Source organism: Rhinopithecus bieti, unplaced genomic scaffold, assembly GCF_001698545.2.
Source record: "Rhinopithecus bieti isolate Rb0 unplaced genomic scaffold, ASM169854v2 scaffold_22522, whole genome shotgun sequence".
NCBI lineage: Eukaryota > Metazoa > Chordata > Mammalia > Primates > Cercopithecidae > Rhinopithecus > Rhinopithecus bieti.
Genome location: NW_016811454.1, coordinates 2902598 through 2925435, shown reverse-complemented (window position 1 = coordinate 2925435; position 22838 = coordinate 2902598). Strand labels below are relative to the sequence as shown.

General features: G+C 36.7%; 1 protein-coding gene across 2 annotated transcripts in view; it reads left to right on the top strand.

Annotated features, from left to right (window-relative positions):
• Positions 1 to 22838, top strand: part of PARD3B (par-3 family cell polarity regulator beta) — a 1116980-nt gene that overhangs the window by 117295 nt on the left and 976847 nt on the right. The window lies entirely within an intron of this gene.

Genomic DNA, 22838 nt, shown 5'->3' with positions numbered 1-22838 from the left:
ACATGAGCTTGATCCAAGCTGTAACTGTGGTTACCATTTTCTCCAGGCTGGCCCTACTTGTTGGGCCACAGCTGGCTTGCACATGCCCTTTTGCCCATCGCTGCCCACCCTGCCATTCTCCTGTGAGCTAGCCTCGGCTTCCTGAGGTTCCCTATGAAGTAACCTGAGCTCTGCATGGACACATCCTTCTACTGAATTTTAGTGCTGTGGCAGTGAGAATATCACCCCCATCCCTTAGTTGCAGTGTCAGTGCTTAAAGGTATTTGCTGAACTTACAATCATATTGGGAAATATGAGTATTAAAGTCAAAACACTTCTGGAACCTTAACTCATACCTATTGTACTGATTTTTACCAAATAAAGGAAATGATGACACTTATTAATTGGCTTGGATTTTAAAATATAAAGATGGTATTGAAGGTAGATGGATGGAAGGTGAAGCATTTGAAACGTGCCACTGGACCTGGACTTACAAACTCCAGGTGTGTTTCCTTCTCTACCGTGTCTTCCACTTCTGTGAGGTGAGCTACCTCTTTGAGCCTTATTTTTCTTGTCTGTAGGAGAGTGTTAATAATATTTACCTGTAAGTGTTGTAGGGAAGATGAATCTCATTTTGTAGATAGCAGCTACCATACTGTGTGGACATAGTAGATAACTATTTTAAAAATCATAATTTATGAATGTGGTAGTTGGACATTTACCAGATCTGATTTCAGCTGGTCATATACGGTTGCATTATTATAGGGTGAATTCATGCCCCCATGATTTTAAAAAGTGGTGTTATTTGGCAAGTGGGCATTTGCTGAAGTTGTGAAACAAATTTAAGTGTACAGGTAATGGACAGCAGATGAGAAGCAGATTGCAAGAACTCTTTTTTTCAGTATCCAAACATGACAGTAAACTCATATTGTTCAAGGAATAGGGCCCTTAATTGGATGGGTTTTTATTTGGTTTATGACCTGAGGCTAATATTGTGGCTTGGATATGTTCTGACCTCATCTATCTAATAGCTTACATATACATTGGGTAGTAATGCCAGTGGATAGGTTTTATTCTGAGAACCTTCATTCTTAACTCAAATCTCAAAAATAGATGACAAGGCAGAAAATATTTGGGGAGATAAGATTGAATATGGAATAGAATATCAATTGCTTGCTCTCAGATACTAGTCTTTTTTGTTTTTCAAGTAATGGAGAAACACATATATTCTTTTCATCTGGGAGTATCTATTGTGTTTGTATGCACCAGATGAGCTGGAGAAGTTGTGGCCTGCAAGTAACATAAAGCAAATAAAATTTTTGCCAGCTGGGGCATAACTAAATGCTTACCACCCTCCCTGAAATTTAGTTATGTTTCGATCATTGGTTTACTATATTGAATGCTGACTTTTTTTTCCAGTTTAACATGATAGTGAATGACATTGCATTGTATAAAAAGGATATTTTTGTTTCTGCATTTAAAATGGATCCTGGGTTTTAAGGAACTTTCCTTTTAAGCACATTTTGGCTCTGGTAAAATCTATTCTGAAGAACTTATAGGCAAATAGCTTTTGAGAATTTGGACTCATTAGCAGGGCTTATTTCTTTGGTTATATTTCCTGATAATAGTTTTCTGTAAGCCATGTGAATGTCAGAGAGCAGAAATAGTCAGAATTTGTCTTCTGAGCTCATTAGTGAATGCATACAGGATGAGGTAGCCTGAAACAGTTTGAGGTATAATCAGTGTCTTCTCACTCTCTCCTTTGCTTTCATCTCATTCTTTACCATGTTTTTTGGGCATTAGTTTAAAAGTCTAGCATTTAATAGGAACTTTGGCCTATGTAAATATTTTCTAGGTTCAGTTTTAGCAAATCTGTTGCTCTCACAAAGACTGTAGGAGAAAGTGTTTGTACTGATTTAGGAATGTTAAGAATTTTGGGGGGAGTGGCTCTTCAGAATCCTGCAATGTGGTAATCATGTTTGTGGCTATTTTTTGATTTTCTTGATTTTTTTTTTTTGTCTTTGTTCTTTAATGTCGGCTTTTCAAAATCTTTAGAAAATATAAGATACTCCCATTTCAGGGTTTAGAAAATGACTCGAATATATGCATATAGTTGTGAAGGGTGTTGACATAGCCTCAAATAATAAGCTATAGCTTTTCACCATATGAAAGGTGGGGTCCCTGCCTGGGAATGCCCCACCCTCAAGCTGTTTGGCTTCTGTTAAAAGGACTAGAAGGGCTCTGCCAGAGGAACAAGGATGCTCTTCTTGGTGTGGCTCTTCTGTGGCATCTGGTTCAGGGCTGTGGTCCCACACCCAATGGCAGATTTTCTTATTTTAGGGGGAGTGAGTCACATTCTTTAACCAGTGGATGAAAAATTCCAGCCATTCCAATTATCCATGCTTATGATCCCTTCTGTTTTACACAGATCGTTGAGTCCCAACTCACTAGACCAAGACTCAGGGAAGTGTTGCTATGATCTTGATTCTGCCATTGGCCAATTTTGTGACCTCAGGGAGTGTGTAAAATCTGGGTCTCAATTTCCTCATCTGTGAAATGAAGTACTTAGAAGAAAGGCCCTTTTTGATGACACAATCTGTGACCTCTAACTGGTAATTTTTTAAAGTATTCTCACAAGAAAGCTGTGGTTGCAAGAAACTAGAAATTAGTGGGATAAATGAGGTTTAACACAGGCATTGATTCGTGTATTTCTTACCAAGTTGTAGAGGGCTCCAAGGAATATCTTGGGCTGTAAATGTGATATGGCAAACTTTAAAGAGTTTGTGACTATGACATTGTCCTCTCACAGAGTGTACAGCTGTTCAGTAACTATGGAATGATGAATGAGTTTGCCTGATGCCTACTGGTATGAATTTTCCTTCTTGAACTTACTCTGTTACTAACCATTCTTCTTTGTCTAAATATGATATTCTTTTCCATGCGGCAGTCACCAGTAGTAATGGACTTGACTGCTTGTGGAGCCCAAGCTATCTAGATAATGCTGGATTGGGCTCTCGAGTGTGGGAGTAAAGCATTTTAAGTTGATGAAGACATTACCTCTGCTCTTGAGAAAGAAACAAATAAGCAACTAATCACAGAGGCAAACTGAAATAATAGATGTAATCAAAATGTGAACAAGGTAATGGTGAGTGTGATGGAATAATAAATTAATTCTAATTGGAGAATTGGGGAAGGATTCATATGTGAGATGAAGAGGCATGAAGGTTGGACCTAGAGAGATACTCTCTAATATTAAACTAAAGAGGGAAAAATAAAAGGTAATTTCAGGAAAGGGAGAAGGGTTTTTTTGGATTAAAGCAGTAGTAGGACTCCAAATATGTGACTATAGGAAGGGCATGGAATATTTGGAGAAAAGTGAGTCAATGTAGAGAAACCAAAAGGTGGCTACTGCTGTAGTGAAAGCAAGAGATGATGGTTAACTTGGCCCAGAGAGTAGAGTGAAGGAAAGTGAACAGCTTGAGATAGATTTAGAAGATAAAGTCAACAGAATTTGTGCATGAATATCATATGGGGGGTTATGGAGAGGGGTGTAGATGAATCCTAGAATTTTGGCTCACACCATTGGGAAAGTACCACCATTTGTTATGGAAAAAAAAAAAAAAAAAAACCTAGGGTGTAGAATGCCATACTCTCAGTTCTGGGCATGTAGGTTTAGGCATCTATGTTGAGATGTAAGGTTGGAACCCTCAGTAATAAGTCATGGTAGAAATGTGTTTGGGAGCCATCCAGGTTAAAGCCCTGGTGGTGGATGAGCTTACTGGAGAGAAAACAGAGATATGGAAAAGTAGAGTCATGTATCTAGGACTGAGTGAACATTGAGAGATTTGGACATAAAGGCTGAGCAGAAGATTCTGATTGACGAAGGAAACTGAGAACTGGGCATATGCATTGAATGGTGTGACTATAAGGGAGACAGCTTATGTTGCCTACCCATGAGTAGGCCATGGTAAGGCAAGAGAATGGCAGAAAGACTTAATCATGGGTGTTATAAAAATTACTTAGGAGTGGTCTTAAAATTACTGTAGATATTTCTCTGATTAGAGTTCACTAGGCTGGAATCTTCATAAAAGCAGGGGCTGTGTTCCCTTGTTCATTACTGTAACTGCAGCAAGCTCACTGCCTTTGCACAGAAGGTGCCCAATACATGATGTTGATGAATGCTCAAATATTTGTTTTTTTAACTCAAATTTTTTTACCTCAAATATGTATATATATATATATATTTTACCTCAGATTCCTCAGATACCATGTGTTTTCCTTGACTTCAAATATTACCTCCATGCATATAACTTACCAATGTATATGTCCTAGGTCTGACCTCTCTTCTGAGTTCCAGTCCCAGATTTTTAGCTGCCTCTTAGACTTCTTTACCTGGATCACTTGGAGGCATCTCACATTCAATTAAGGCAAATACTGAACTTGACTCACATTTTCCACCTTCCCATTCTGTCACTTATGCTTTCTTCTTCATTATAGATCTTATAATGGACTCTCTTCTAGTCTAATTCTTTGTGTGCATGTGAGTGTGTGTGCCTGTGTGCATGTGAGAGCCTCTGCCTTCCATGGGGGAGTCACAAATAGTGAAAAAGGCAGTCACAGATAGTGAAAAAACGCAGTGCTTTCATATAATCTTTTATATTCCCACTATGCCTTATGCTGTGCCTTTCATGTAGTCACACTAAATAACAGTTTGGTTTAAATCAGGGTTTCTTAACAAGCCATATAAATTTTTGGACTATGCCTTTTAGCATGTGAAAGACTTGTAAAGATTTCAAAGATAAATAAGAAAAAGTATGCCTAACGAGGTGTTTATATATAAAGAGAGTTAAAACTTTGGTTATTCTTGTATGGACAAAAGAAAGCAGGGGATCATTTGATTATAAACCTCCATTTCTGTTGTGGAAGGAGGTGTAAATAAATAAAAAGCCTTCTTTCAAGTCTATGAAGTCTTATTCACTGTGGAGGCATTCTAATCATTTCCCCAATCTGAAAGGACTGAATAAGCAGGAGAGAGAGGAGAGAGTTGGTTTGGAACTATTTTCCCCATGGTGAGCATAGCTCTAAAGGTCAGTGGGTGGACTGATGCAGTCAGCTGGTGACACTTGAATGGCCTTACCCAGCTGGCATCTGTTCTGATTGATTAGTGCTTCTGTGCTTTAGATTAGAAGTTATTATTGAAATATGCATTTGGCTCACTTTGCATTTTTATTGACCCAATTCGTTTACATTTCATCTCAATTCTAGATTTTCCATCTCTATTTTATACCTCTTTTGTCTCATGGACTGTTTAAAAACTAATGCTTTCCTTGAGTAAGATTCTCCAGCATGTTAGGCCCAAAAGTTGAGTTTGACCCAACATTTCCTGAAGATTGGACTTCTAAATTAACACTAAAAGTTTCTGAAGATGTGTTTTTTAGTTATATCATCAGCTTAATTTATAACCCTTTTCATTCCAAATACATCTCTGAGGTAAGTCTTATAGCATGCTGATTTTTATTTACATTTAATTTGGAATATTCCTAGAGCTGTTAAACACCTTTTTCATAAAAAAGACAATACATTCCATCCTTATGGTTGGCAGAGTAACACCATCTGAAAGATGTCTACTTCCTAGTCCCTAGAACCTTTGTATATGTGATGTTACATGGCAAATGAGAATTAAGGTAACATATGAAATTAAGATTGGTCAGTTTACTTTAAGCTAGAGAGGTTAACATGGCGGGCTCAGTATAATCACAGGGGTCCTTATTTCTGGGTGAAGGAAGCAGGAGAGAAGGTCAGACTTGACTGGCCTCTGATGGTTTTGAAGTTGGAAGGGACCAAGGAGCTAAAGAATGTGGGCAACCTCTTTATAAGGTAGAAAAGGTAAGTTAATGAATCCTCCCTTGGGGCCTCCAGAAGGAATTCAGGTCCACTCACACCTTGATGTTCACCTAGTAAGATCCATGCCTGCCTTCTGGCCTGCAGAATTAGAAGATAATAAATCTGTGTTATTGCAAGCCACTAAGTTGGTAGGTAATTTGTAACAGGAGAAATAGGAAACCAGTAGAACCCTTCTTTATTTCAGTTTGCTGATATGAATGTGTTGCTTCTTACATTCTAGATACCAGGCATTTATAATTTTTCCTAAAAGTGTTAGCCTATTTTTACTTTACATGATCAAGGGCAACCATGTTTACTTTCATAAGGAGTAATGTTTTTTACCTATACAAAACTGGATAATTTGTTTTGCTATTGAATATGATTATATCCACTTTTATCAATACATAATTATTACAGAAGTCCATTTTGGCATAACTCTATATATTTTTCATACTGAGGTCACCTCTTATAGCTTGCATAACAGTGACCCAACATGTTTTTGAGATGTAAAAGAATATGTTTAAACATTCTTGTTTGAATGGCTTAGTAGTTATGACATTGGCACTGTTAGGATTGACAAATAGTCATTTCTTGTTTCTCAGGGAACACTATTTCCCTGGTTGCAATAAATGTCCATGCTGTCTATTGGTTTTCAACTTTTGGAATCAAATTATAGAGAAAGTATGGTTATAATTACAGAAAAGAATGTAAATATTTGCAAATTCAGTAGCATAAAAGTAAAGGTAGAGCTGACAGAAATGGGAAGGAAAGAGTGGAAGGTGAGGAAAAGAGTAAGGGCTGCCAGTCCTCTTTTACTCCGAGGAATGAAGAGATGCTGTTTTAGATGACAGGATAAACATAGTCATTCATTAAAGGTAAAGGTAACCACTAAAGGGAATAAAAATATTTGAGTAACTCTATGAAGGGAAAGGATGGAAAAGTTGGGGGACTCTAAATTCACTAAGTCCCCATGAATGATTTCAGAAAGTTGAAAGATGATTTCTGAAGTTGAACAGTTGGAATAGTCAGAAATGCTTATTATTTAGAAAAAAGGGTTAAAATTCAGAAAGACTAAAAGATCTAAAAGAGTTGCCTCTAGAGAATACAGAACTGGGCCACTCTTTTGTACTATTTAATTTTTTTAAATCAAAGTAATGCTTATGCATGGTTTAAAGAAGGGTTGGCAAAGTTTTCCGTGAAGATCTAGAAAGTAAATATTTTAGCCTTTGTAAGCTACATGACCTCTGTTGCAGCTGCTCAACTCTGAGTTTGGCTGTGTTCCCTTATACCTTTATTTACAAAAGCAGTGATAGGTAGGATTTGGCCCATGGGTCACAGTTTGCCAGTTCTTAGTTTTTAGGGTCAAATAGTGCTAAAAGGCCCAAGATAAAAATAGTGGTCCGTTGGACTCCTGCTGCCCAAACCACTTCTAAGAGCAGTCACTCCAAACGCTTCACTCTAAACCCCACAGGTTCTGTTTTTCTCCATAATTCTAAATAATGTATGAATCAAGGGATACCAGTGTGCTTTTATGTCTGAATATGAATTTACTGCTATTCTTTGTTTCATCAATTTTAGACAGTTTGTTTACATCTGATTAAGGTAGTTGAAAATACTAGTTATTTTACAGCTATAACACAAGCTATAACATATTTTCCCCCTCGTTTCCTAAAATTATTGTTAGAGTATTTGGTTAAATGCGTATTCAGTGTTTTTACTATTATGAGAATGCAGCTATTGTTACTTTTGAGCCCATAACTATGGTTGCCTTTTGTCTCGTGCAAACTTTTGGTTTTACTGGAGTTAATGACTTTATTTGCTTAGTTTTTGTTGAATGTCATACTTTCTTTCCATTCTTTTTAATAGTTACGTAAAATGTCTCTTACTGCAATCTTCCACCGAGTTAAAACCATCAAAAATCTATTGATTTTGGACTTTTTTCTAGTAACATTGCTCCTGGAGCCTTCATTGTCCTGATCACATCAGGGTTGATTTTTCTCTAAGCCCTTGCATGGTTATGTTAATTGCTGTCACTGTTTATCTGAGAATTCCCTTCCCATCTCTTGTATGTTGGGTGCTCTCTTCCCTGGGTCCCTCATTTTGGTGGAGCACATTCGTCTAATCACCTGTCCAGAGTGACTGGGAGGAGGGTTGAGTGTAAGCCTGGTTTTTACCTTGCTGGGGTTGAATGGAGTAGCACAGTTGGCATGTGACCCCCAGTCTTTAGTCTGTAGCCTTTTACATTCAGCCCTTCTCTGTGCCTGATGTCTTGGAGTCTGGATCTTGCTCTTTTTCAGTTTCTTCAGAGATTATATCTCTTGCCTCTTGATGAGTGAGATGGTGGGGAGCACCTACCTAGGAGTGTTATCCTTCCTTAAAGAATTTGTCAGGCAACTTTTGTTCACCATTTTCAGCCCCACCTTCATCTACTCTTCATGATACCTGGGGTCTTTAGACCCTGTCAAAGTAGATAGGCTTGTGTTTCATGCTAGCTCTCTTCATTGGCAGGAGCTTGGGTTTCACATTCTTCCCCTCTGAGAAGTCATTACTTCTTTGTCCTTTTTCTGTCTTCATGTTGTGATTTGAGTTACAGATATCTGCTACTTCCATGAAGATAGAGTTTATGGTTTTGTTTCTTAATTTTCTTGTTTGGGGATGATTTTCAAAGAAGGAATGAGATAGTCGTAATGACTGTAACTGTGAATCTGTGTTAGCTGATAATTTTTAAAATTAAAATATTTCTGCATCTGCAATTTTCAAAACAATAAAGATGGAACTTATTTTCCTTTACAAACTAAAAAAAAACAGACCCATAGACATCTCAGCTTTGGGGTTATATTAATATGTATGCATTAATGAATATATTCAAATATATATGTGCATGTATGCAATTGATAGTGTGATATAATCCTCAGAAAACTTTTTTCTCAACATTTTGATTATTTTTCTATAATTTTTAGCATCTTTCTTTATAAGGTGAATTTTGAGCTTAATTTTGTTGTTGTTTGCCTCTTCATTCCTGCTTGGCATTTCCCTCCCACTGTATTTATAACTTAGTAGTGTAATAACGGTATAATGGTACATCATTGTAGGCAATACTACATTGTTTTTCGTGTCTTCATCTACTCATTCGCTCTCCTGAAGTAGATAAGGTGTTACACCCAAGAGAATCTGGATCACCATTTGTTGGCAGGCTATTTTCTAAAATTTTCTAAAAAGTTTTAGCTAATTGTTTTGGAGCTTGGCTTACTTTTCCCGTGTAAAGAATATTTAAATGAAAATTTGTATTGTCTGCATGGGCTTTTCATATGTCAACATTTTGATTAATGTCAATGAATGTGTCAGTTAATTATGAATCTTAGCTAAGGCACTGGACATGAAGGGCAGATGTCCAGTGTATCCAGAAATTCTCAAACTGTTTGTGATAGAGTACCAGATTGTTTTGTTTGTTCATCTGTGGCAAATAGATACTTTTATAAAATACAAAATCATGTGCATGAATATTGTAGCAATAAAAAATTGCTATAAATTTTAAAATGCTTACTCCCAATTTTGTATTTCTTTTATTGCAAATGAAAAACAAACAGTTTCATGGACTGCATTAGCCTACAGACTACATTTTGATCACAGGCATAGGAAAGAAATTGGGAAGAGCATTTCTTCCCAGCCAAATTTTTGACATGTGAAAAACTTGCGTACCATTCTGGTGCTTCTCTTTCTGGGCCTTTTGCTCACTTCCTGCTGACTTTATTCTTTCCCAAGCCCAGAGGGTCTCTTTGCCCTCCTAACTGCTGATTAGCTTCCAGTTTTGAGGAATTATGCAGAGTAGTAATAATCACAGGCACTGTTTATTGTACATCTATTGTAAGAGGAGTGCAGTGTCAGATGCTGGGATTACAGTGGCATACACATCAGAAATGGCTCTGCCTTTGGAATGTAAGAGTCTGGTGCCAAGAAAGAAAATATATGTATGTATATATCTGTGTGTCCATGTATGTGAATATGTAATAAATTTCTCACAATCCAGTGAGGATAGAGGATATTGTTCCCATTTATGAGTGGTAGATTTTGAATTTCAGCCTTGTCTTACTTTAAAGCTCATACTTTTTCCACTAAGCATTTTGGAGAGTATGCTGAATTATCCTGTTTATGTGGGACATGCCCAGCCAATCCTGCTGTGCTGTACTTCAGCCATTTGGAAAAAAAAAATCTGAGATGCAAATAGCATATAAGTCCCTTCTGCTTCCTTTCTAGAAGGATTTTCATTTAAAAGAAAAGGTATCTTTAAACACATTTAATGGTGATATAAAAACTAGTAGAATTTTATTTCATTTTTTAGAGTGGAATAAAAAATTTACTCGGTGTGATGCAAGATACTCTTGGCAAGGGTAGAGAGGTGGTTACTACCACTTGGTGTTTTTGCATCTCCATCAAGTTTATTCAACCTGACAAGTGAACTAGTTTTCCCACTCTCACGTAAGGGTTGCTTTTCTGAGCTTTGACTTATTTTACAAATGACTGCAATGAGACTTGCCCCTGACTTGCCTCAAGTCTGTGCTGAAATGTCACTTTTTCATGGAGGCCTGGCCTGACCCCTTATTTGAAAATACAAACTGCCTGTACTCCCCATCCTCCTCATCCCACTCTATTTTATCTCTCAAATCACTTATCACTTACTAGCATATCATTAATTCACGTATATATTTTGTTGGTTAATTATTGTCGTCTCCCTTCACTAAAATTTAAGCTTTATTCCTTCCAAGGGCTGGATTTTTATTCTCTTCTTTTCTTAGATGCTGCATGAACTCAGCACATGTTGCAGAAATGACTGCCATTGACCTGCAGTCTATGGTGTTTCTGCTTCTTCCATGCTGCCCTTGTCTGTATCAAAAGATCTAGATGTCAAGATATGAGCTTTTACTCAGTATCAATAAAATGGCTTTCTCTGTTATATGCCATGAGCCCCTCCCCCTACTTTCTTACTCCTTTATGTTTCTCATTGTCTTCATTTGTATGACAAATGCATAATGAATGTCAGAAGTAGTTTTAGGTGCTGGGGATATGGAAGTGAATAGGATAAATGAGGTTTCTGAATCATGGCGCTTATGTTGTAGCTGGGGCAGACTAAGCCATAAAATTAACAAATAATTGAATAAAATAAGGATAACATATGATATTGATAATTTATGATACTGCCAGGGAATCAGCGTTAGTTAGGTCGAGAAATTTCTCTCTGAGTAGGGGATACTTGAGCTTAGCTCTTCCTACTTTCTTCTCTGCATTCTCTGTGTTCTTTTTAGCTAACTTGTGATCCATCTGCAGCATTCTGGAGGAATGAAGTTGTTAGAGAAACACAGCTAACAGTAGCAGGCAGTATTATCCCCAGTCCTTAGGAAGATCAGAGGCAAATAATCCCTTACTATTCCTATTACTGCTACACTGAAAAGAAGTTTCATAAACAGTGTGGATAGGGGTGGGGCTGGGGAAGTGGGTGGTTGCAGTAAAGTTGATGAAGTCTTTATGTTTATCTTAGAGTTAGTTTATTAAAGTTAACTTATTTTATAAACACGGCCACCAGTACCTCTTCCGCAATAAATTAAAATTCTCCTTTCTGTGTCTTAACCTCTTCTGTGATCGAGCCATAAAACTGTGTTCAGGTAAAGAGCTAAGGGCCATTATTGTTACCTGTAAAATGCTTTAAACCTTCCTCAGTCATTCATATACACAAAGATACACACAACTGATACACAGTATCTGTTGAAAGTATTCTTTGGAGTTAGCATACAAAGATGCCAACATTATAGCACCAAGAGAGTTTAAACTGGAGATATTAAGTAAACTGTGAGTTGTACAAATTTGCATTCTCAAATTTGTTCTTATTAAAATTCATTTTGTAGCAGAATGCTTTTCAGGACTTTATAATGGAAGAATTAGTCTAAAAATTAATAACTTGCTCTTCTCTTTGGAGAGATGGCTGGTTCCACTTTTTAACTGTAGGCTTTGGATTCCTCTGGACCACACAAGTTTCTAAAAGCTTGGCATCCAGGGCTTTGGACTATAACATTTCATTGGAAACAAATAATGGAAAACAGAATTTTTAAAAAATCAGCTGTTTTCTTTAAAATTACTTTGAGACATTGTTTTTCAATATTATTAAATTAGTAATGGTTTAGTGTTTTACGTCTTTCATACCGAGAATTGTTTTTAAATGGATTAAATTCATTTAACCTATTTAAATATATTTACATCAATTATGCATTAAATGTATTTAATTTTTTAAAAATTTCAGACTTTTAACATTTAATCTTCCTGATATAACTTCAGTTTTGTGATTATACTATATATGAACCTGAAGAGTTACATAAGGCCTGTACTTGCATGCATTTAAGAGTGAGGCTTTAACTTATTCCTAGAGCTAGGAAAATGAAATTTCTATATTCTTTTAAAGTCAGTGTCTTGAGATGATGTAGACAGTACATTTGGAAATAATTAAAATTTGTTCTTTATTAAAAAAACTCTATCTAGATCTGGACCTTTTTTCTTCAAATAATTTAAATTAATCCTAAAATGAAAAATGAACCTCTAAAGCCCTTTATAAGAAAACTGCAGAGTTTTATGGTTACTCCCAAAAGCTGAATGAGAAAGTGACATGGGGTAATAACATTCTTTAAATATTTAGCTGATTTATGAACTAGGAAGTGGAAAATTATGTCTCAATAAGCTTAAATATTTTTATACTGTGAAAAAGGAATAAAGTATTATTAATTAAAACTTAGATTATGAGATAATATAGAAAAAAAATTCCCTGGAATTGTTGGTGCTTTTATATTGCAATTATTTTGTTTTAAATTATACATCCAGCAAGAAAACAACTATTAATACTTTCTATGGCTTAGGCCCTTTGTTAAGCATAACTGGTTTATATCTGGTTCCCTCTGCTTTAAAATAAGAGCCTATTCTTGGTGGCTCTCTGAGGCGCAATGAATTCCTTCGCAGTCTTTGAACTTACGAATTTACTAGTCAAGGCTTTGAAAGATTCGCAAGTATTTTTTTGGTGCGGGGGTGGTGGGTGGTGGTGGTAATAAGAGGGAAGGTAGGAGGAGAACTATAATTAGAGTGAGAAAACAGGGGCTCTATTGAAAACTAATGTTGCTAAATCCAATTCTAATCAATATAAAATTCTCAGGCTTCCCCCCCACACACCGGAGTATTTCTTTTATCTTGGAGATGAAAGACGTCTTTCTTAAATTTGTTCATAAATTAATGAATTTTCAGGCTACATGGCAAGATACTGGAATAACTGGTAGACTGGGGAATTCAAAACATGATGTTTTGCTTAATAGACTTTCTGCTTGGTGGTGCACAGTAACAGGGGAATCCTGCAGAATTGCCGAATCTATATTCCTACCCTACAGCAGAGATTTCCTCTTTCAAGAGTTCAAAGCCCTAAGGATCTCTGAGGTTCTAGGTACTGTAGGTCTGAGAGTTAGAGGGGATCTTCAGGATCACAGAAGTCTCACGTCTTATCCTGTAGCATCCTTGAGATATGGCTATCTAGCCTTTGCTTCACTCTTGACAGATGTAGAGAGCTCGTGTTTTCACCATACATCCCATTCTACTCTATGATTCTTGTTGTTGTTGTTGTTGTTGTTGTTGTTGTTGTTTTGAGACAGAGTCTTGCTGGGTCACCCAGGCTAGAGTGCCGTGGCGCAATCTCGGCTCACTGCAGCCTCCACTCCTGGATTCAAGCAATTCTCCGGTCTCAGCCTCCTGAGTAGCTGGGATTACAGGCGCATGCCACCGCACCCAGCTAATTTTTGTATTTTTAGTAGAGACGGGGTTTCACCACGTTGGTCTGGCTGGTCTCAAACTCCTGACGTCGTGATCCATCCACTTTGGCCTCCCAAAGTGCTGGGATTACAGGCGTGAGCCATCGCACCTGGCCAAGATTGTTCTTTTTGAAGGATCTTTCTTATGCTGAGTGTCTACCTCTCTGTTGTCTATGTAGTCTATGTATCATTTCCGGAACAGCACAGAAGAAGCCAAATCTTTCTTTTATGTGGAAGTCTTTTAGTTGGATTGGAAATCTCCTATGGTCATGTAACTCTCGCTGTTACCTCTGTTGCCTCAGTTCTCATGTACTTACTTCTGGAGGTCTAAGTGTTTAAGATAAAACTTTTTCATAAAATATGGTCTCCAGTGTAATCCAGATACTTCCTCTGGTGCTCAACTGAAAAGACAATGAACACTCCAAGCCTAGATTAAAAACAAGTAGCATTGGCCTTATTCAGAGGATGTATGTTCACTTCCATTGTGGTGTCTCCCTAGGGGAATTTTAGGAGTAATTTTAATAATAAGTGATATTTACCTTACCTGATAACTTTTAAGAGCTCAGTGCCCTGTAAACTGTAGTTCTGTCTTTGAAATAGCAAAGTGTTTTCCTTTTTGTCCTCCAATTTAGACAAGCCTAAATTAGTTCAGCTCACTCATCATAAGATGTATTTCCATCTCCTTAACCTTTGTGGTTACTGTCATATGGGTCATCTCCAGTTAGTTAATGATGGTCTCTTCAAATTTGACAAAATACTGTAAATGTAGTGGGACCACTTTGGCCCAGAGTGAAATGATTCCTTGTTCTGTTTTCACACAGTCCTTGTATTATCATAGCCTAAGATGGTAATAATATTTTTAGCAGACTCATCACTGCTGACTCGTTAAAGCCTGTGGTCAACGAAGCGTCTCCTGGGCTTCTTAGAAGTGTTGAATAACTGGTAGTCAGTTAGCTACATGTTCTATTGGTAGGATGACCTGGCCTTCCCATCTTCTGGGACTTCTACATTCCGGTTGTTTTAGGATTTGTTCTTATCCTTCTAAGGAAACTAGACTGTTACTCTGAACAGCTTTTTGGTGGTCTTCATTTGTTTAGCTGTAGAGATGGCATGTGCAAAAGGAACAATTAGGTATTTCAGTTTGAAAAGTCACATTTTGGAAGCAAAGATACTATTTTCATTTTTATGTAAATACCTTGGAAGTATATCACACATACAGAAAAGTACACAAATAAGTGTAGCTACTGAGACAGGAGAGTTCCCTGACCCCCTCGCAGGACTTGCCATGAGGGGTGGCTCCTTTGCAGCCCAGCTCGAATCCCTTGTGGGAGGGGGAGCACGCAGGTGAGCAGGTGCAGGAGCTGGGGCAAGTGCCTTTAGGCGCTGGCAGGACCAAACCAAGTACCGGCCTGTGGTAGCGATCAGTGGTTGCCCGCAACTTCTGGAGCCCCAGGAGGTGTGTGTTACAAACAATGCCCTTTTAGCTGTTGCCATTCACAGAGAGCTAAGCCTTACCCAGCTCAGGGGAGAGTCAGGGTGACATATAGCTTGCCCTCTTGGTACCCAGGTTCTTGTCTGGTATCAAGGAAGAATCAGGTCACACGGACTTGAAGGATGGTGAATGCAGAGGTTTTATTGACTGATGGAGGTGGCTGTCAGTGCCAGAGGCGCTAGAACAGGGATGGTACGGGGAAGAAAGTGATCTTTCCCTGAAGCCTGGCTGAATCCAGCTGGGTCATCTCCGAAGTCATGTGGTCTGACGTTAAGCCGCGTCTATCCTTAGTCTCTGATGCCCAGTCGCTTCAGCCTCTTGTCTCTCTGACAGCTGAGCTCTGAGGTTTATATCAGCAGAAGATACGGAGGCTGGGTGGGCCAAAAAGTAACATTTGAGCAGGAAAACAGGGATAACTGTGCTCATTTAGGGCTGCAAATTCCAGACTCAAGGGTGGGGTCTTCGCCAGCGAGCTGCCCTCTTCTATCCAGTATTTCCCTGCCTCCTCTCTGTATCACTGGCATACAGGTCAAGAAATAGAACATTGCCCTGAAAGCCGCTTCATGCCTCTTTCTACTCACTGCCCTTCCCCCTCATAAGGAGTAACCAGTCTCTTGACTTCTACATTGTGAATCAGTTATGCGTCTTTTGAGCTTGTTATGCATATAATCATACAAGATGTGCTTGTTTTGTATTTGGCTCTTTTTATGCAATTTCATGTTGCGAGATTTATGTTGTCGCATAAACTTGTAGTTTGTTCATTCTTGCTGTATGGTATCCCATTGCATGGACGTACTGTAGTTTATATATTCTACTGGTTATGAGTATTTGAGCTATTTCCAGATTTTTAAGTATTAAAAATAATCCTGCTATGAATATTCCGTGTGTCGTTTGGTTAGATATATACCTAACCAAACGACACACGGAATATTCATAGCAGGATTTGATATATACCTAGATTTCTGTTAGATATATACCTAGAAGTGGAATTGCTGAGTTACGCGTGATGTTCATTCAGCTTTATGGCATGTTTATGTTCAGTTACTGCCAGTTTTCCAAAGTGATTGTATACATTTACACTTTTACCCTTAGTGTACTGGAACTGTAGTTGCTTTGTATTCTCACAATCCTTACCCTAACCCCCATCAACTTGGACAAGATCAATATCTTCACAATAGTGAGTTTTTCAATCTATGATAGTCTTCTTTATTTTTTCCTAATATTTTATAATTTTAAAGCATAAATGTTTTTCATATTTTTGTTAGACTTATTCATAAGTATGTGATTTTATGCTATTGTAAATGTTTTAATTTTTTAATCTTTAGCTGGTTTTCTTTAGTGGTTTGCCTTATGTACTAAGATACTTCTATACTGTGATTTGGTAGTGCATATTCTCAAATGCTTTTTCTGCATCCATTGTGATGATCATTTGATCTTTATCCTTTTTTCTATAATAATCTGTGAATAACTTTGGTTTATTTTTGACTTTTAAACAACTCTTGCATTACTGTAATAATTTCCACTTGGTTATCATGTATTACTCCTTATAGACATCACTGAATTTGATTTACAAACGTTTAAGATTTTCACCTACCTATTCATGAGAGAGAGAGAGACTGGTCTATTATTTCTTGTAATATCCTTGTAAGGATGTTGGTATCAAATTTGTGCTATCTCTTTAAAAAAGAGCTGAGAGAATTTTTCTCTTTTTCTAGTCTCTAGAAGTATTTGTATAAAAGATCGGCATCATTTGTTCCTCAAATATTAGGAAGATTTTTTACCTGTGATGTCATCTGAGCTGAGATTTTCCTTTTGAAGGAACCTTTGGAAGGTTTTGAAACAAATTCAATTTCATTCTTGTTGTTTTGTATTCATATTTTCTATTTTACTGTCCATTTTGATAAGTTGTATTTTCAAAGAATTCATTCATTTTATAAAATTGTTAAATTTATAGGTCCAAGGCTTTTAGAATATTCTCTTCAGTATCTACAGGATCTATAATGGTTTTGCTTGCCTTTGTTCCTTCCTGATTTTGGAAATTTGTTTTATTTTTCTTGATTGGTTCTGCTATGTACTTACTAGTTTTGTCAAGCTTTTCATAGAACCAACTTTGATTTTTATTTGTTGTTTTATTATTTCATTGTTCTTTGCTCTTTATTTTCTTCACCGTGTCTTTGGATTTCATTAGCTATTTTTTTTCTAGCTGTTTGATCAACTTTTTTCTTGTTAATATGTGCATTAAAGACCATAACTGACACATTTGGCACTGATTTACGTGCATTCCACACATTTTTGCTATTTTAATTATTAAAATTATTTTCTCGTTGCCTTTAGTTTTCATCTATGGATTTTTCAGAACTGTATATCCTAATTTCCAAACAGCTGGGCATTTTTCTAGATGTCTTTCTGTGGTTGATTCTACTGTGATAAGAGAACATATTTTAAATAATTTCAGACCTTTGAAATTTGGTACATGTTCCATGTACACTTATAAAGTATTTTCTGATCTTTTTGGTTATACTGTGTGTGTGCATATATGTGTGTTTGTGTGTGTAAATATAATACAAATAAGTTAGGCTACATTTGTTACTTGTGTTAGTCAGATGATTTATATCTTGCTCATTTTTTTTTGTTTCCTATCAAGTCTCCCAATTTGTGTTTTAGAAATATTTTTAAAAGATCTCTTCATTTTGACAGTATATGTATTACAGTTATATTATTCGGTACATAGAGATTTAACATTGTTATCTTTCTGGTAGATCGATCCTTTTATGATGATTGAATATCCCACTTTATTTTTTGTTAATACTTCTTTCCTTGATGTCTCCTTCATCTGATATTAGGATTAGTATGGCCATACCAACTTTCTTTTGATGGGACCATAGATTTTTAGATCTGGAAGTGAATATATGTATGGACTAATTCTCCCTCATTTTATATGTAATTAAAGGTTTATAATTCTATTGAACTTGCCAGGTGTTACTTTCAACCCAGCATAAAAACTCCAGATCCTATTCTAGTTCTGCTGAATTCTTTGGAAACATACTGTAGTTAATTCAAACAGCCTCAGCTCATGTTCTTCTAGGCTGTTCTCCTGAAGTTTATACTTGGTTGATCTATTTTAGGAAGGTGAAGGTGTGTTCTGAAGCCAGTTAGGGCTGGTTCATAATAAACTCTATATTCATTACTGAGTTTTCTGGCTTGATGCTTTCCTTTTAGGTGTCAGTGCTGCTCTGCTAGGCTTTGTTTGGGCATCATTTTCCAAAACTCTTGTTTTTCCCTACACTACTCTGTGGCTGGCTACTCAGAGGCTCCTGTTCTCTGTCTGCCCCAAACAGTCTGCAGACATGCTCTGTCACCTTCTCCTTCCTGGGACCATTGTGGGGCATCTGATTCTCTTTTGGTCTTGGGTAGAGGGGAGAATGCCCCCAGAAGATTATTATAAAAGTAATTAAGTGTTATGTGCATGTACATTTTTATAATTCTCTGTCTAATTTCCAGTGCCTCAAACTCCCTCTGTATTCTTGGCAGTAAGATCTTTTTCCACTGTTTCCAAAACCCTTAAATCTATGATTATGAAGATTATGTTTTGAAAGTTTCCCCACTTAATTCTCATTTGTGAAGCATGGGACAGATCCACTTAAGCAAAGAATTTAGGGCCTTCCATTGTCACCCGCCGTTGTCTCTATGTTTTGACCTCTATGAGGTACATCATACAAAAGGCCATCGAGTTTCCAGGCTCACTAATGATGATGCACCCAAGGCCCAGAATAATGGCAACTTGCCTGGGTCCATATGCTTATGTAGGATAGAAATGGACCTGATTCCTAGCCTAATTCCTTGATAATTGTGCTTTGTATTAAGTTGTTTAATAAAATACTTTCTGTGTTTAAAAATCCCACCTTGGCTTTCCTGCTTATGCAGTGTCTGAACTTTGGAAAATTAATTCACCTCCCTTGGTTTTCTCATCTATAAAATGGATTAACTGTTTTATGAGGCATTTTGAGGATAAATGAGTTAATCATATAAAACACATAGTACCTATATTACCTGACCTGTAGGTGAAATCTCATTTTGTGGACATGTGCCACCAAATTCACGAAGTTAAATTCTATAAAGAAAATTCTGTTTTGTTTTTACCTTCCATTTAACTATTGCTGTTGTGTTCCAGTGGGTGAGATTCTTCTAGTAAAAACGTTAAGCCACCAGGAAACCAGTTGCATGGCTGAGGACTGTAATTAATGTAGCCCTTCTCCAAAAATCGACTTTTCGTTTGCAGCGTTCTCCTCACTTTGGGACCTTGCTGCCACTACAGGCTATTTTTTCCTTTCCTGGACCACAGGCATCTTGGTTGGGCCCCTCCAAGTTTTCCCTTTCTTGTGATTATTGGCATAATCCCAGTTCTTGGTAGTCACAGCCTTATAGTATGTGGGTTGCCAGTCTACTCCTTTAGGTATTACAAGTGGAAAATTACTGTACTTCAAACATGGTTAATGTAAATTTTCTAAGGCATAAGGTAAAATTTCGTGTCATCTACCCACAGTGAAGGTCTTGGTGCTGTTAGTATTAATGCCTATTTGGAACCATTTTTACATTTGATCATTAAAATTACTCTGTCTTCTTCCTGTAATGCATGTGTTTTTGTTTTGCTTTCCTTTTGCAATTCATTCTCAGACTAGTTTTAGTTTTAAAATTTCAGTAGCATTTAAATTAACTGTTTTATTTTAAAAACAGATACAATAATATCAGAAGTGGAGAAAACATAATTATAGCATTATTTTTCAATACTTGAATGATCCTAGGAGTATAAATAGTAAGACATTGCATAATAAAATGAGCACATATATTAGAGATATTTTCAAAATGATTTAAAAGTTATGTGTACCACAGTTACTTGTGCAATATAAAGGTAAGTTAAATGTCATAATCATAAAAAATATAGTAAACTTTTCCCAGTGACAGTATGAACCAGAACACATATGTGAACACCTTTTCATGTCTGATCAGTTTTATTCCTGATGGCAATAAAACCAAGTAAATGAAATGCAAAATGTTGACTGCAATGTAATGGTTGAAATTTTTACATGCATAAGAGAGTCAGGATAAATTTATGGTCTTACAATGGCTGTAGGTTGCATATATTGTATGTACATTTTTGAGTGATCAGTAGCACCATGGACAAAATACCATGGGGACAAAAATCACAGTTGGTATGTCCTGTGGTTTATTGACATTTTCCCCCCTCTCAGATGTGTAAAATATTAACCCTGAGACTGATTTCCTATGGCTTGTCTGTTTTTGTTCAGGGTTAGGTATAGATGTGTGCCCATCATTAGCCTACTTTTTTCTTCTTTGGAATGTACAAAATGGCAATATCAATGTGGAAGAGGGAGTTCAAATTGCAGTCTTTCCATATTCTGACACCATTTTATTCACTTAAAATTTTGGGGTCAAATATATTTTTCCAAAATGCATCAAGATACTTTTTTACTTCATTGAGTTCTGAGCTCTTTTGAATCAAATTAGAGAACAGTGTCTTAGTTTCTACTCCCGTGTCTTATTTTCCACAATGTCTTGGATCCCAGGAGTATGAATGAGGGAAGAATGGATGTGATGTAGCAACCCCCATCTTGCTGCCATTTGTTTGATATTCCCTTTGCCACTGATCAGATCCTATCTCTGGGTGTTTTCTGAGTTACTTTATTTTAAATTAGGACTCTTTGGTTTTCCTCTCTCTGTGTTTCTACCTCTAGGCAGGAAGAAAGGTGTGTTTTAACTTACTACAGTGGTGAAGGATGATTGTTTACCTCCATCTTAGGGGATACAATCTGCTTTTACAAACTGAACACGAGAAAAAAGCAGATAGCTAATAGATGCCTGCTTTTAAGTACAAATATACTATAAAGAAAACTCTTTTTAGAATACATTACTTTTTATAAACATGGTTAAAATCAACAGATTTCATCTACAGAGCGGTAATATATCAAAAAAAAACTCAATGGAAGTTTATAGAGATTAATTAAATTGAACTCTTTTATAAGCAGACTTTTACAAGGAATACATAGTATTTAATATTCCAGTCAGAAGTCCTGGGTAGATTTGAAGAAATATGTTGCTTGCAGCATGGCCATAACAAAAAAGATTTAATTCCCAAATATTGCTGGGGGAGAGTTGTATTGTCTAGTGGCCATTACATAGTTTTCCCTATGCTAGGATCCTCCCTTTTTGAAACCTGGCCTATTATACTTAGCTCATCTTTTACAGCACGATTACTTCGGGTTGGCAAAGATCTCTGGTTAAAGAAACTGAATAGTGAGAGTTCTGTGCCTTTCTTACCTGAATACTCCCGCTGCTCATATCTTTGAGATCTCTATCTGTCCTACAGAGTCAGGCATTTAAAGTTTCCTAGTAAATCATTGGTATTTGCACCTATAAACTCAGTATTAGAAGTAAATAAAACTCCCTTTATTTTACTTGGAATAAAATGCTGTATGGAAAACTTAATTTTGAAATGTCCAAAGCCTAACTAAGGAGAATTCCTTTAGATTTTTAAAGCCTATCACTTTACCAAGTTGTATTACTGGAAAGCTATGTACTTGGGTCACATTTTAGTAGCTCTCCAAATAGATGCCTTAAAAAATTATTATTTAATAGTATGCCCTTACCTTTTATTGGGGGTCAGCTAAAGAGAAGACTATATGACAACCATTTCTATTAGCTTTTATGAAATTGAAATTGAATTCCATGGGTTATATTAGTTCTTATCCCTAATAAGGATTCGTATGGGAAAGGCTTAGAGCTTTATCCTAGAAGAATTTCCATCTTTCTTTTTTAACAAACTGGTATCTGTTCATTTATTGGATACCAAGTGTATTATAGCTCAAAAGTTTCCCACTTTGAGGGGCTTTCTAAGACTCACAGAACCAAATTGATTGTAGCTTGGGGATTCTGGTAAAACCTTACTAATGTTTTTATTTACTTCATTCACTGGTTCATGTTCTTGTCCCATTGCTATAATGGTTCACTTTCATAGCTTTCCTGGAAATAGGCAGTACATAGTAACTGAATGAGCTAGATTATTTTATTCTAAATTCTAGAATCAGAGTAAGCGGTTTTTAAAAGTAATCAGTTATTTAAAAAGCAGTATTTGAACATCTCTTAAATTACTACCCCAACTCAGTGAATTCCCCATTCAACTCTGAACACACTTTGAGTTGCTGCCATGCTGCAGGAAATGGCAAGCAAGACTGGAGCTCCTGCTCTGTACATCATTGCCTATCTCAGAGTGAGGCTGCATGCTGAGCATGGAGATTTAAAAAGGTGAAGAGGTTGGTGGTTACCCATTCCATTTATATGTTTTGTAGTGATAGCTATTACCATCACAGATTCTGCCTTTTGGGTTTTTTCCCCTACAGCTTTGCAATCTATTTGGACTTGTATCCCTAGTTTCAGAAAGTACCCTCAAGAAGATCTTTCTTTTCCAGAGTATTCTTGGAATTACCTGAGTTGTAGGTTATAAAAATTCCCTGAATATGTTTTCAAGCAGTTTATTTTACATTGCAATTTACCTTCCAGGAAAATTGATGAAATATGTACACCTTGATTCTCGGATTTGTTTTCGGTATTTAAAAATTTGATTACTAGAACATATTTTT